At 43.6% G+C, this 14,881-nt stretch overlaps 1 protein-coding gene across 1 annotated transcript in view; it reads left to right on the top strand.

The window, feature by feature from the left end:
• IGSF5 (immunoglobulin superfamily member 5) overlaps positions 1 to 14,881 on the top strand; it is a 164,555-nt gene that overhangs the window by 22,299 nt on the left and 127,375 nt on the right. The window contains exon 3 of the transcript XR_010749326.1: positions 602 to 3,124. The gene's annotated coding sequence lies outside the window, so the exon portion shown is untranslated. The remainder of the gene's footprint in view (positions 1 to 601; positions 3,125 to 14,881) is intronic.

Genomic DNA, 14,881 nt, shown 5'->3' with positions numbered 1-14,881 from the left:
TGTTGAGAACAAGCAGAGATGGATAGGAAAAAGATGAAAGAATCAGATGGGAGAGTAAAAAAACCAAAATAACCTAAAATAATAAAATAACAACCACCACTAGCAGAGGTGAAATGTCAAAGTAGTAGTGCAAACCAGGAAACCGGACCTTTTCTTTCTGGGCGTGATAAAAGGGTACTTAATTCCACCCCAGAAGAATGCAAATGGTCCGTACATTTAGATCTAGAGCATGCAGCATCTGGCCTTGCAGGCTCTGCAGCTGGACTTCATTATAGGGTCAGAGAAGGGCAGAGTTGGAAGGAGCTAGGGAGGGATGTGGTCACATATCGAAATCTGAGACTCCCACAGTGAAGGGCTGGCTGGCCTTAGAGCCAGGACCAGTGTCCGTTCCCTGTGGTCCTGAGCATGTAGCATGGAGTGGATGACCCTGGCGGCCGCCTATGCCTCACTGTTGAACCGCGACATCTGCTCTGTGTGAGGTAAGATTCCAGATTTTCTGAAACAGCAGCCACAACACATGGGTCTCTTCCCCTGTCCCATCCTCCCTGGGGTCAAGCTAACATGCTTTGGGGGCGTAACCATTTGGTTTTATTCCTTTCAGATGGCTTCCGTGAAGATGAGATGGATGTACATTTCCCTTGTGGTTCTGGGAGCCCTCTGTTTGTATTTCAGCATGGATGATCTGTCTCTTTTTAAAGGAGAGCCATTTCTTTTCAAGAAAGAACACGGGAAGTTCCTCCAGCTCCCAGATGTAGACTGTCAGCAGAACCCCCCCTTCCTTGTCCTGCTGGTGACATCTTCCCACAAACAGTTGTATGCACGCATGGTCATCCGGAACACGTGGGGGAAAGAACAGGTTATGAGAGGAAAGCGGGTAAAAACGCTCTTCCTCCTGGGAACCACCCCCAGTGAAGACATAGCACGCACAGTGGCCCAGGAAAGCCAGCGACATCGTGATGTCATCCAGAAGGACTTTGTGGACGTTTATTTCAACTTGACGCTGAAGACCATGATGGGGATGGAGTGGGTCCACCGCTTCTGCCCGCAGGCCGCTTTCGTGATGAAAACAGACTCTGACATGTTTGTCAATGTCTACTATCTGGTTGAACTACTCCTACAGAAAAACAGGACCACTAGGTTTTTCACTGGCTTCTTGAAAATGAACGAATCTCCAATTCGGGAAAAGCAGAGTAAGTGGTTCGTCAGTAAGTATGAGTATCCATGGGACAAGTACCCGCCTTTCTGCTCCGGCACGGCTTATGTTTTCTCCGGTGATGTTGCGAGTCAGGTGTATAACGTCTCTGAAAGCGTCCCCTTCATTAAACTGGAAGACGTCTTCGTGGGGCTCTGCCTCGCCAAACTGAGGATCAGCCTGGAGGAGCTTCATTCCACGCAGACCTTCTTCCCAAGCGGGCTCAGCTTCTCCACATGCCGGTTTAAGAAGATCGTGGCGTGCCATTTTGTCCAGCCGCAAAAGATGCTGAACTATTGGCAGGCTCTGGAGAGTTCCCTGGGTGAAGAGTGTCCGGCTGAGTGAGGGGAGCCCAGCAGCACAGCTGGACATACTTCCGACAACCCATGGTGATGGTTTTTGAAAGATCTTCAGATGGCATTGCTGGGAATCCTCAGCGAGGTAGGGAGTGAGAAAGGGAGATGGAAGGGCAGGAAAGAGAGGGACAGTGACATCCAGTAGTGTTCCAGATCTAAACTAGAATGCAACCTCAAATGAAACTGCTGGTTAATTTCAACTCAGTGCACGGCCTCTTTCTGTGTCTGAATCAAGCTGCTGCTTTGCAGAGGTGTTTCCTTATCCTGGCTGCTCTGAATGTGCTGGATACCTGCACCGTCACACTAGGTGTTTGATGCCCACCTATGTTTTCTCATTTCAGGGGACAGCATCCACGTGAGATGGGGGCTGTTATCCCATTTACATGGGAGGAAACAGCAGCTTAGCGAGGTACAGTAACTTGTCCCCAGGTTCACAGCCAACAAAGGATGGAGCAGGGAGGAACATCGAGGGCCGGCACCAGCCTTGCAAGAGAATGGTGGTGATGATGCTCAGAGCACGGCCTGATTCCCAGCACCCTTCATCTATGTTGGGAGTCCTCTCCTCCTCAACTCCCAATCCTTGTGCTCCTTAGTGCTAAACCTGGGGATGAACACACAGCCCCAGTTGTTTTCCTGCCTGTGATGGATCTGGGTGAACACTGAGTCCCTGTTAGCAGTGTTGCACTTGGCTCACCCAGAAGATACCCTGTCGTGGCTGCGGCTTAGGCCCCAAGGAGTGGCCAGCTCCAGAGAAATCAGTCTTTCTACATTTTGCTCAGAAGTCGCTGCAAAGCCTGGCCTGTTGCACAGACCTCTTGGCCACACTGCTGACCTCCACAAGAGCATGGCATCTCCTCTGAGCCACCTGCACCATCCTGTCTCTTTGCTATAGATGCGGTCGGTCTGTACATTAGGTCTCCAAGTTCAAAGTGGAAGCCAGTCGGGTGCAAGGCTTGTTCTATGAAGTATTCCTGGAGCTCTTCTGCGAATTTAAAGTGGATTTAAGTGAAGATGCTTTCAAGGACCCTCTCGGATGCTGATCACTGGACTGAGCCCCGATCAAGGAAAACAGTCTTCCTGTATCTATTTCCCAATCCTGGCCCAAGCTCATCTTCTTTGAATTTCTTATGTGGCCAAGAAACAACTGAGTTTTCTGGTGTGGAGTTCAACCTTCAGTGTTCTCCCTGGAGTATTGCAAGGTTGTGTGAAAACAAGGGACTTCTTTGCAAGGGTTTCTGCCCATTCAGCCACTGTCCCATTACATGCAAGGTCATCATGCTGCTGATCATAAGAAAGAATGGTTCTTATTGTTTACTTTATTGGACTTGACTTTACCAGCACTCAAAGCCAAGGCCTCATGTGGCTGCATAATTTATACATGTTGGACCAAACTCTAACCTGAACTCAGGAAGAGATATTTGCTGCAAATGGTCAAGTTAAGGTGTAAAATGAGGTCTGGTGTCCTATTTTGCACAGCACCTTTTTGTGTGTCTGGATTGAGCTACTTCGTGGACGTGTTTCCTTATCCTGGCTGCTCTGAACATGCTGGTCATGTTCAGAAAAGCCTTCTTCTCAGGTGAGAAAATTAGTGACTGAGCTTGAGCTTGTTTTCTGAAGCCAAGACATTGCCAGAACCAGGCTCCTTAGTCCCATAGGATGGGCTGCCTCTTGTCCTGAAGATAATGGTAGCTTTGAGGGTAAAGGTGTTGGATCAGCAGAAGGGCTGGGTCTGTGCTTAGATGTCCACCTTGTCTGCCATGTGTGCCTGTGTGGTTACCAGGCTTGGTGGGTGAGGTGTGGCAGAGGGCAGTCGAGCCAGCTGCCTCTGCACCGGCGGCTCAGGGTCTGGCCTTCTCAGTGTCAGCCATGAGCACTGGCATGTGCTGCATCCTGTCTTCTCCCTACTCTATTTCTCTACACAATGACAAACTCTTTTCCCTAGGGAAAAATTATTTTGTGACTATAGGCCTGGAAAGGACTTAGAGTTTATTCCACCCTGCCTTTGTGTAAGATGGAAGTAAAGGTCCCAGGGACCCAGATACAAGACTGCTGCTATCTTGTTGCAGCAGGCACAGTCAAGCTCAGAGTGTCCTGTCACGCCACCTCATTTTGTATGTGAGAGTAAGGAACTCTGGGAAAGCCTGGCTTAGGTTTCTGGGTAGGAGGCAGGCTGATGATATGGTGGCTTCGCTCACAGGCATCCCAAGAGGCATGGTTCTGATACCACATGCTTTTTGCTGGGTCCTGAGATAAAGGCTGCATATGTACTACTTCCTTAAATGCTCACAACAGTTCTACTGGGAGGTTACTGCTAGTATACCTGCTTTACAGAGGAGGAAACTGAGGCAGAGAGGGAGGGTGACTAGGTAGCTTGAGGTTACATAACTGAAAGAAGCAGAAATAGAATGTGAGCCCATGCTGTTGAGGGCACTGTATGTTGGTAACACCCAATCCTGTGCCCCAGACTGTCAGTGTTCAGGCGGAGGCAGAAGCTCCCTTCCTGCACTGGTGCTGGGCATTTCCTCCGTCCCCCTTTCCCACCACCACTCATGCCCGCCCTCCAGTGTCTGAGCCCCGGTATCCTGCTGTCTGCTGGGCTCCCGAGGCACCAGCCCCTGCACTTTGTGATCTGATTTCTACCTTTCTTATCTCCTCCAGAGCAACGCCCACCCTCACTGTCTGTTTCTCCCTCTGGGCCAGATCACAGCACATAAGCATGCTGTCATTTCTCACCTTAAGGAAACATCAGCAACCTTTCCTTGACACCCTTTCCTTTACTGGCTTAGCTCTGTCCGCTTGGCACTTCAATCCCTCAGGGAAATTTCATATATTTGTCTCCTAAAATTCCTCTCTTCCTATTCTTTCTGAAATCCTGTCTAATCAGATGCTAGGGACCCCCACCCCACTCCATCAGATGGTTCTTTTTTTTTTTTTTTTTGACTGGAATTATTATTATTTTTTTTACTTATTCCTTTTTTTTTTCCATTTTTTAAAATTAAATTTAATGCAGTGACATTGATAAATCAGAGTACATACGTTGAGAGAAAACATCTCCAGATTATTCTGACATTTGATTATGCTGTATACCCCTCACCCAAAGTCAAATTGTCTTCTGTCACCTTCTATCTGGTTTTCTTTGTGCCCCTCCCCTCCCACACTCCCTCTCTCCTTCCTTGCCCCATTCCCCCTTTCCCCATCCCCCACCCCCGTTGCCATCACATTCTTGTTCATGTCTCTGAGTCTCATTTTTATATCCCATCTATGTATGGATTCATATAGTTCTTAGTTTTTTCTGATTTACTTATTTTACTCTGTATAATGTTATCAAGGTCCATCCATGTTATTGTAAATGATCCAATGTCATCATTTCTTATAGCTGAATAGTATTCCATAGTATATATGTACCAAAGTTTTTGAATCCACTCGTCCTCTGACGGACACTTGGGCTGTTTCCAGATCTTCGCTATTGTGAACAATGCTGCCACAAACATGGGGGTGCATTTCTCTTTTTGTTGCCATTCTATGGTGTTCTTGGGGTATATTCCTAAAAGTGGGATAGCTGGGTCAAAAGGCAGTTCGATTTTCAATTTTTTGAGGAATCTCCATACTGTTTTCCACAGTGGCTGCACCAGTCTGCATTCCCACCAGCAGTGCAGGAGGGTTCTCTTTTCTCCACATCCTCTCCAGCACCTATCATGTGTTGTTTTGTTGATGAGCGCCATTCTGGCCGGTGTGAGGTGATATCTCATTGTGGTTTTAATTTGCATTCCTCTAATGATTAGTGATGTTGAGCATTTTTTTCATATGCCTATTGGCCAATCTGTATGTCCTCTTGGGAGAAGTGTCTATTCATTTCTTTTGCCCATTTTTTGATTGGCTTGTCTTCCTGGTGTTGAGTTTTACAGGTTCTTTATAAATTTTGGTTATTAACCCCTTATCAGACATATTGTCAAATATGTTCTCCCATTGTGTAGTTTGTCTTTTTATTCTGTTCTTATTGTCTTTAGCTGTGCAAAAGCTTTTTAGTTTGATATAGTCCCATTTGTTTATCCTGTCTTTTATTTCACTTGCCTGTGGAGATAAATCAGCAAATATAATGCTGTGAGAGATGTCGGAGAGCTTACTGCCTATGTTTTCTTCTAAGATGCTTATGGTTTCATGGCTTACATTTAAGTCTTTTATCCATTTTGAGTTTATTTTTGTGAGTGGTGTAAGCTGGTGATCTAGTTTCATTTTTTTGCAGGTAGCTGTCCAATTTTCTCAACACCATTTGTTAAAGAGGCTGTCTTTACTCCATTGTATTTCCGTACCTCCTTTGTCAAATATCAGTTGTCCATAGAACTGTGGGTTTATTTCTGGGTTCGCTGTTCTGTTCCATTGATCTATATGCCTGTTCTTATGCCAGTATCAGGCTGTTTTGAATACAATGGCCTTGTAGTATAACTTGATATCAGGAAGTGTGATACCTCCCACTTTATTCTTCTTTTTTAAGATTGCTGAGGCTATTCGTGTTCTTTTTTGGTTCCATATAAATTTTTGGAATATGTGATCTATATCTTTGAAGTATGTCATTGGTATTTTAATTGGTATTGCATTGAATTTATAAATTGCTTTGGGTAATATAGACATTTTAATGATGTTTATTCTTCCTAACCATGAGCATGGTATATGCTTCCACTTGTTTGTATCTTCCTTGATTTCTTTTATCAATGCTTTGTAATTTTCTGAGTACAATTCTTTAGTCTCCTTGGTTAAGTTTACTCCTAGGTACTTTATTTTTTTGGTTGTAATGGTAAAGGGGATTGATTCCTTAATTTCTCTCTCTGACTGTTCATTTTTGGCATATAAAAATGCCTCTGATTTCTGAGTATTGATTTTATATCCTGCCACCTTGCTGAATTCATTTATCAGGTCCAGTAGTTTTTTGACTGAGACTTTAGGGTTTTCTATATACAATATCATATCATCTGCAAATAATGATAGTTTTCCTTCTTCTTTTCCAACTTGAATGCCTTTTATTTCTTCTTCTTGTCTGATTGCTGTGGCTAGGACTTCTAGGACTATGTTGAATAAGAGTGGTGAAAGGGGGCACCCCTGCCTTGTTCCTGATCTTAAGGGTATTGCTTTTAATTTTTGCCCATTGAGTATGATGTTGGCTGTGGGTTTCTCATAGATGGCTTTTATCATGTTGAGGTATGTTTCCTGTATTCCCACTTTGCTGAGAGTTTTGATCATGAATGGGTGCTGGATTTTATCAAATGCTTTTTCTGCATCTATTGAAATTATCCTGTGGTTTTTCTCCTTCTTTTTGTTTATATGATGAATCACATTGATTGATTTACGAATATTGTACCAGCCTTGCCTCCCAAGAATAAATCCCACTTGATCATGGTGTATGATTTTTTCCATATATTGTTGGATCCGGTTTGCTAATATTTTGTTGAGGATTTTAGCATCTATATTCATCAGGGATATTGGCCTATAGTTTTCTTTCTTTGTGTTGTCTTTACCTGGTTTTGGAATCAGAATTATGCTCACCTCACAAAAGGAGCTTGGAAGTCTTCCTTTCTCTTGAATTTTCTGAAATAGTTTGAGAAGGATAGGAGTTAGTTCTTCTTTGAATATTTGGTAGAATTCACTTGTGAAGCCATCAGGCCCTGGACTTTTCTTTGCTGGGAGTTTTTTGATAACTATTTCGATCTCATTTGGTATAATCGGTCTGTTTAGGTTTTATGATTCTTCCAGATTGATATTTGGAAGATTGTATGTTTCAAGGAATTTGTCCATTTCATCTAGGTTGTCTAGATTTTTGGCATACAGTTCTTCATAGTATTTTCTTATAATATTTTGTATTTTTGTTGTGTCAGTTGTTATTTCTCCACTCTCATTTCTAATTTTATTTATTTGAGTCCTCTCTCTCTTTTTCTTGGTGAGTGTAGTTATAGGTTCATTGATCTTGTTTACCTTTTCAAAGAACCAACTCCTAGTTTCATTGATCCTCTGTATTGTTTCTTTAGCCTCTATGTCATTTATTTCTGCTCTGATCTTTATTATTTCCTTCCTTCTACTACATTTTGGCTTTATTTGCTGTTCTTTTTCTAATTCTATTAGATGCATGGTTAAGTTGTTTATTTGAGCTTTTTCTAGCTTCTTAAAGTGTGCCTGTAGTGCTATGAACTTCCCTTCCAGTACTGCTTTTGTTGTGTCCCATAAATTTTGAGTTGTTGTATGCTCATTGTCATTCATTTCTAGGAATTTTTTTATTCCTTCTTTGATCTCATTCTAAATCCATTCGTTATTTAACAACCTGCTATTTAGTTTCCATGTGTTTGAGAATTTTTGAGCTTTTCTGTTGTGGTTCATTTCTAGTTTCATGCCTTTGTGATTGGAGAAAGTGCTTGATATGATTTCAATCTTCTTAAATTTGTTGAGAGCACTTCTGTGCCGTAACATGTGATCTATCCTAGAGAATATACCATGAGCACTTAAATAGAATGTATATTCTGCTGCTTTAGGGTGAAAGGTTCTGAAGATATCTATTAAATCGAGTTGATCTAGTGTGTCCAATAAGTCTGCTGTTTCTTTGTTAATTTTCTTTCTTGAGGATCTATCTAGTGATGTTAGTGGGGTATTGAAATCCCCTACTATTATAGTATTGCTGTTGATCTCGCCCTTTAAATCCATCAAAGTCTGCTTTATATATTTAGGCGCTCCTATATTAGGTGCATAGATATTTATAATAGTTATATCTTCCTGTTGGATTACTCCGTTTATCATTATGTAGTGGCCTTCTTTATCTCTTACTATATCTTTTGTTTTAAAGTCCAATTTGTCTGATATAAGTATTGCTACCCCAGCTTTTTTTTCTTTTCCATTTGCATGAAATGTTTTTTTCCATCCTTTTACCTTCAATCCATGTGTATCTTTTGTTCTAAGGTGTGTCTCTTGTAGACAGCATATGTACGGGCCCTGTTTTCTTATCCATGCAGCTACCCTATGTTTTTTGCGTGGATTATTTAATCCATTTACATTTATGGTTATTATTGATATGTAATTGTTTATTGCCATTTTATTCTTTAAAGCTGTATTTCTTTTTTGCTATTCTTTTCCCACTTTGATCTGTTTACAACAGGCCCCTTAACATTTCCTGCAGCATTGGTTTGGTTGTAATGAATTCCTTGAGTTGTATTTTGTCTGGGAAGCTTTTTATTTCTCCTTCGATTTTAAATGATAGCCTTACTGGATAAAGTAGTCTTGGTTGTAGGTTCTTGTTCTGCATTACTTTGAATATTTCTTGCCATTCCCTTCTGGCCTCAAGTGATTCTGTTGAGAAGTCGAATATCATCCTTATGGGGGCTCCTTTGTAGGTGATATCTTTTTTTTCTCTTGCAGCTTTTAATATTTTCTCTTTATCACTTAGCTTTGGTATTTTAATTATGATGTGTCTTGGTGTAGGTTTCTTTGGGTTTCTCTTTAATGGAGTCCTCTGTGCTTCTTCAACTTGTGAGAGTTTCTGCTGCATTCATTTAGGGAAGTTTTCAGCTATGATGTGATTGAACAAAGTCTCTATCCCTTGTTCTTTTTCTTCTTCTTCAGGAACCCCTATGATGTGGATGTTATTTCTCTTTATTGTTGTCACAGAGCTAAGAGTTTCCTCAGACTTTTTGAGTCTCTTTTCTTTTTTCTTCTCTGCTTTCTTGCCTTCATTCAAGTTGTCCTCCAACTCGCTGATTTGATGATCCTCAGCTCTATCCATCCTGTTTTTAATTCCTTCTATTGTGGTCTTTATTTCTGATATTGTATTTGTCATCTCCTACTGATTCTTTTTTAATACTTCAATATCCTTTTTTTACTTGCTATTTCTTTACTTAGGTGTTCGTGGTGACCATCCATTTTTGTTCTAATATCCCTAAGCATCCTTACAATCATTATTTTGAACTCTGCATCTGGAAGTTTGACTATTTCCATATCACTCAGTTCATCTCCTGAAGGTTTCTCTTGTGGTTTCATTTGGATTGCACTTTTTTGTCTTCTCATTATCTGTGTTTGGGTGTTTTGTTTGTAGAGTTGGTTGAGTCTAGGCTTGGTGTTGCCTGCCTCCAGTTTTCAATTGTGTTATTTCTAGGTCTTCTTGGGTTGGTATCAGTTATTATTTGTAATCCACTTCTGGATTTGGGCAGCTTTGAAGTCTTGATTTGTTTGTTTTCTTAACAGGTGATAGTCTTGTTTACTGATCTCAGCAGGGGGCTTCTTTGAAACTGTATCCATGAATACTATGGGTGTAACCTGAGACTCTGAAGGCCTCTTCTACCAACTAATCTCTCTGGGGGCAGGATGTTTTTTCAGCTTCAGTAGGGGGAGGTGTATCTCAGATCTCCATGGAGACCTGAGTTACTGCCCCTCCCCCCCACTTCTTGTTTTCAGCTGTGTCTTGTTGCACTGATTGGAGCTGGATAGATGTCTGGAGATCTCTGATCTGGAAGCAATTCAGTACTGTTTTGTGGAAGGATCAGTCCCTCCCCCAGCTATGGCTGCCTCCAGCATGGATGAGTCAGCCTTTTTAGGTTGTCTCCTGCATTCCTTAGCCCCTCACAGTCTGTCCCTCTCTCTCTCCTTTCCACTTGGGAGATAAGCTGGTCTTTTCAACACATCTTGCTCCCTGGTCGCCAGGCAAGTGGCTGTGAGCAGTATTTTCTGCTCTTTTCTCTGGAGTGAGATCCCCTCTGGGCTCTCAGCCTCACCCCCCCGCCCCATTCCTGTAAGCAGGGGAGATTCAGGCGCTCCCTACCAGGTTTGTTGTGGCTTCTTCTTTACTCCTTGGTTTTTGAGAGCCGTTCTTCTAGTCCAGAGTTGGTTTTTCATGCTGATTTTTCCTAAATTGATTTGTATTCCATTTTGGTGGTGAGAGCTGGGCATCTGTGCGTCCGCCTACTCCGCTGCCATCTTCAGGTCCCTCCATCAGATGGTTCTTATCAAGATCTCTCATGACCCGGAGGTCACTGATGACTCAATTTCCTGGGCCAATGGTTAGTTCTCAGTCTTCGTCTTGCCAGACCTCACAGCTGGCCTCACTGCTCCTGGCCCAGCTTTCGTCACTGGCTTCCGGGACACTCCATGCTCTGGGTTCTCCTCCTCCTCATTGGCCACTCCTTTTCCGTCCCATTTGCTGGTTGTATGTTTGCTCTGACTTCTAGTGTGGGTGTGCCCAGGGCCCCCCTGGACCCCTTTTCTTCCCTGGCTCTTCTTTGCTCTGTGTTCTCATCCAGCCTCGGGGTGTTAAATGTCCATTGTATTGATGTCCCGTTCATCTCCGGCCCAGAACTCACTCTTGTTCTCCTTTCAGTACATTCCACTGCCTAATGAGTTAATCCAAAACTGAACTTCAGATGGCGCCTCCCCCTCCTTGTCTGCCTCACCTGCAGCCTTCACCACCTGGGGGATGGCCACCCCATCTTTGCAGCTGTCCTTGACTCCTCTCTCAGCTGGTGCATCCAGAGAGACTATTTGGCTCCCTTTTCAAATTAGACCTAGAAACTGATCACTTCCCGACACTTCCACTACTGCCCCTTGTCCAGCTCCCCATCCCCTCCCTGCATTGCTGGGGCAGCATCTTCCTGGTCTCTGGGCTTCCATCACCACATCTCTTTGGTGTGCTCCCAAAACAGCATCCAGTGTGCTCTCTGATAATATAGATCAAAGTATCTTCTCTGCTCCAAGCCATCCAGTGACTTCCCATTGCTGAGTAAGAGCCATCCACCCCTTAACCCTTTGAGTAGTGGGCTTTTTTCATGCTCGTTGACCCCTGGGAGTGAGTTTTTATGCAAAAAATGAAATTAGTTACAGTTACAGTTTTATTAACTTAAAATCATGTTTGATAACCAATTTATGGAAACAAGAAGAACATACATTTGCCTTTTTTAAATATTGCCTTACACATTTTTAAAATAAATTGATCATACTCTGGATGGTCAGGAGGCATGAAGATGTACATGAACATTTTTACTACTCAAAGGGTTAATATCACTATCTGCCTCCCCGCTCCCTGACCTCACCCCCTCCCACTCCTCCTCAAGCTGCAGCATACTTCCAGCCACTCTGGCCCCTATGCTCTTCCTAGAGCATCCCAGGCATGCCCCACCACCCTCAGGACTTTTATACTGGCTTTTCCCTTGGCCAGGGTCACCCTTTCCTCAGATTTTCTCATGGCCCACTCCTTAGCTTCCTTCAAGTCTTTGGTCAGATATCACCTTCTTGATGAGACCTGCCCTGACCACCTCATGTGAAATTAAACTCCCCCCACCCTACCTCTCCTTACTTTGTTATATATATTTTTTTCATTGCACTTAGCAGTTTCTACAAAGAATAGAATACCTATGTATTATTATGTATCTATTTTGTTTGATGTTTGTATTTCATCCCTCTTGGACAAAAGGTTTGCGGGGGTGGATCTCTGTTCTTTTCCCGGATGAATTTAAGGTTCTTAGCACAGCTCTTGCACATGGTAGGTGCTCAATCAGTGTCTGTCGAATGAAGTTAAAGGTGGTTTTGGAGGGGAGAAGGTAAATCTGGACGGGAAGGGGAAGGACTTCTCAAACAGCCCACAGTGTGGTTCCAAGTGAATCAGTAAATGGGGAAATGGGTGCATTTCACTGAAGCTGAGACCTGAAAACCTAGAAATGCTATGCGGCAGCACTGCTTGACCTCACGCCCCCCTTTCTACAGTGGAAAACCTCACACACAGCAGAAGATCAGGACTTTGCCCCGTACCCCCCGTCCCATCCCCAGCCACCCATGGTCCATCTTGTCTCTCATCTACAACCTCCTTCTGCTTTGATGATTATAGAAGTGAGCCTCTTTTCCTCAAGCATTCCCAACTTTTAGTCCCAGGACAATGGCAACAATAAACTAAGTTGTTAGGAAATATACATGGGGTCATGAGAGTGACCTTCCACTTCAATTATCTTCTGTATATAAATTAACTATGTACATATGCATCTTTGGGATACTATAGACAACATTATGCCAATATTTGAGGTTATTAAAAAAAACAACAACCCAGAACTACAGAGCAGTGTCAGCTTGTTTGAGCTGTATGGGTAAATTCTGGACTTGGGGTCCTGGCTTGGTGTTCCAGGGCTTAAGTCCTCTTTGTCTTAAAGCACACCATTGCAGCCACATAGCACTCTGTGTGAAAAGAGAGGCAAGAAAAACCCGAACCCAAACCAACAAAAACTCACAGGTCTGTTCTCTCTGAGCTCTGCCCCTCAGCTCAACAGCCTGGTTCCCTTCTCCTCTCAGACCCCCCCCCCCCAAAGATACATGGAACACAGCAAACCAGATCCACACTCCACACCGTCCTCCCCTGGAGCCTGTCTTTCTCCGGACCTCCTGGTCTCAGGAAATGTTGTAATAGCCCATCTGGCCGTGTACGTCACTCTGTGGCTGTCCTCTCTCCTGGCCCTGCCATATCTCATGGCTACCAGCCCTGTGTATTTGACCTCTTCTCTCCACATCAGTCCAGGCCATCCTCTTGGCCCAACTGGACTTGGGCCGGCACGGCCTCCTAATTGGTCTCATGGATCTGATCATGCTATCTTTTCACCTGTCCTCTACATTATAACCAGGGTTGTTTTTTATTTTTTTTAAATTTTACTTATTGATTTTAGAGAGAAAGGAAGGTGGGAGAGAAAGGAACATTGATTTGTTGTTCTACTTCTTAATGCATTCATTGGTTGATTCTTGTATGTGCACTGACTGGGCATCAAACCCACAAACTTGGCATCTTGGGATGATGCTCTAAGAACTGAGGTACCTGGCCAGGGCCCAGAGTCTTTTTATTCTTTCTTTTTTTTAAAAGCATATTTGATTAGGAAACTCAGACACAGAGAAGCTCAGTGATGTCCTTGGGCGCCCTGTCTTGTCCATGAGCTATGGACCATTCCAGGGGTCGTCGGCCAATTGACTCCAATTCCTGCTGGGGACCCTGGCACTGCTCCAGTTACCCCCAGATGCTGGCATGAAGCACTAAAATGGACTTATAAAACAAAATGAATTCATTTTCATGTCTTTTATTTAATTAACTCTTGAATGCAGTTACTCCAGGGTTGGGCTGCCTGGATTTGAATTTTACCTCCCTCCCTAACTCCCGTAAGCCAGTTTCTTCTCTTTATCTTGGGTTTCTTATCTGAAAAATGGGACAACAGTGGTTCCCACCTTACAGGGTTATTGTGCTGGTTGGGACAACACATGTGGCTTTTTTGTGTTGTGTGTGCTATGACTATGGTCGCGGTGTGGGCTGTGAGTTTTGGTGCATGCTGTGATGGCATATTTATAGTGATATGTGTGAAAATCAAGAAATCCTTGAGGTGAGTCTCTGAGACTTTCAGTTCCTGTTCCTTTATCTCCTTGGGATCTTCCCTCGCACCCTTGGAGAAAATTTTATATCTGTGGTGTTCTTTAAAATCATAGAACATGGTGTTCTAGCCTAGGTTAATTCAGGATGTATGAAAATCTGAACTGGTTTAAAAAATAGAGCTGGAATGTGCCTTAGAGATATCTTCAGTTTGAAAAACAGCCTCTTTTCCACAGATGAGAAAACCAAGGCTCACCGAAAATGGAGTGACTTTGCTAAGTCCTTTAGTGAGCGGCAACTTCAGGATCAGAAACCAGCATCAGAAAGCTAACACCGGTCCTTCATTCTTTTATGTATTCATGTGTTGGGCAGATATGCACAGCACTTCTTTATAGGACGTTGGGAATGAGCGTCAAGCTGAGGTTCTTGGCAAACAGAGCTTTAGCTGGGCAAATAGGCAGTGTCAGAAGGATGATTGGGATATCTGTCCTCTTGACAATTGAAAGAAATGTTTGTTCAGTGCCCCTTCTGTGGACACACATCCTAAACCATTTCCACACTTTCAGTACTGTTGAATCAATCCTCACAGTAGCCGGTTCAGATAACTATGCTAATGACAGTGAACCCCCTGGTTTTGAGCTGAGGAAATGGAGGTTTAGGACTTGATGACTTGCCCGGGGGACTCAGGTATGGCAGAGACCCAGCCCCTTTAATGCCCTGCCTACCCTTCAGCAGGACATGCTGCGTGTTGGCCCATGGTGCCTAAGGGTGAGCAAAGCATCCCGAGTCTTCCGAGTGCAGCTCAGCACAAGGGCTCTGCCATCTTGTCCCTTTTCTACATCTTCCCACTTCTCTGTTGACCTTTGTCTCTGTGTGCTCCTTCCTGTTCTTATTTGACCTTCTGGGGCTTGACCCTTTGTCATCTGTGGTGTTTCCAAGATTCTCTTGTTTAGCAGGGTCCTTGGAGGTCACCCAGGTCTC

This window comes from Saccopteryx leptura, chromosome 2 (genome assembly GCF_036850995.1).
Source record: "Saccopteryx leptura isolate mSacLep1 chromosome 2, mSacLep1_pri_phased_curated, whole genome shotgun sequence".
Lineage (NCBI taxonomy): Eukaryota > Metazoa > Chordata > Mammalia > Chiroptera > Emballonuridae > Saccopteryx > Saccopteryx leptura.
Note: the sequence above shows the minus strand (reverse complement) of the source record. Positions and strands in the feature narration are given on the sequence as shown.